This window comes from Haliaeetus leucocephalus, unplaced genomic scaffold (genome assembly GCF_000737465.1).
Source record: "Haliaeetus leucocephalus isolate CR32 unplaced genomic scaffold, Haliaeetus_leucocephalus-4.0 Scaffold450, whole genome shotgun sequence".
In the NCBI taxonomy this organism is placed as follows: domain Eukaryota; kingdom Metazoa; phylum Chordata; class Aves; order Accipitriformes; family Accipitridae; genus Haliaeetus; species Haliaeetus leucocephalus.
In genome coordinates, this window is record NW_010972886.1 from 12168825 (window position 1) to 12169094 (window position 270).

Consider the following 270-nt stretch of genomic DNA (forward strand, 5'->3'; position numbering starts at 1 on the left):
TGGCCTCGGGCGCGCGCCCCCGGCGCATGCACGGCCTCTGTGTCCCCGGAGCCGCCCAGATCGGCCTCCAACTCCCTGTGCGCATGCGCGCCGATGCCCGGCCCCCCCCCTCCCTTCCGCCGGCCGCGACGTGTGATTGGTTAGGAGAGGTTTGCCCTACCGCGGTCGTCGTAGTGCCCGCCGGAAGTGGCTGCGGCGTGTCGCGGCGTGGTGGGTGGAGGTTGGGGGCCTCCGCGTTGAGGGAGCGCAGCCGGGCCGTGAGGCGGCGGC

General features: G+C 75.2%; 2 protein-coding genes across 3 annotated transcripts in view; one reads left to right on the plus strand and one right to left on the minus strand.

Moving 5' to 3' along the window:
- NDUFAF5 (NADH dehydrogenase (ubiquinone) complex I, assembly factor 5) overlaps positions 1 to 270 on the minus strand; it is a 10559-nt gene that overhangs the window by 9885 nt on the left and 404 nt on the right. The gene's annotated exons all lie outside the window — the stretch shown is intronic.
- The window catches only part of ESF1 (ESF1, nucleolar pre-rRNA processing protein, homolog (S. cerevisiae)), a 31627-nt gene continuing 31564 nt past the window's right edge, over positions 208 to 270 (plus strand). For both annotated transcript variants that reach the window (XM_010574794.1, XM_010574795.1), the window contains exon 1: positions 208 to 270. This exon is cut by the window's right edge and continues 22 nt beyond it. The gene's annotated coding sequence lies outside the window, so the exon portion shown is untranslated.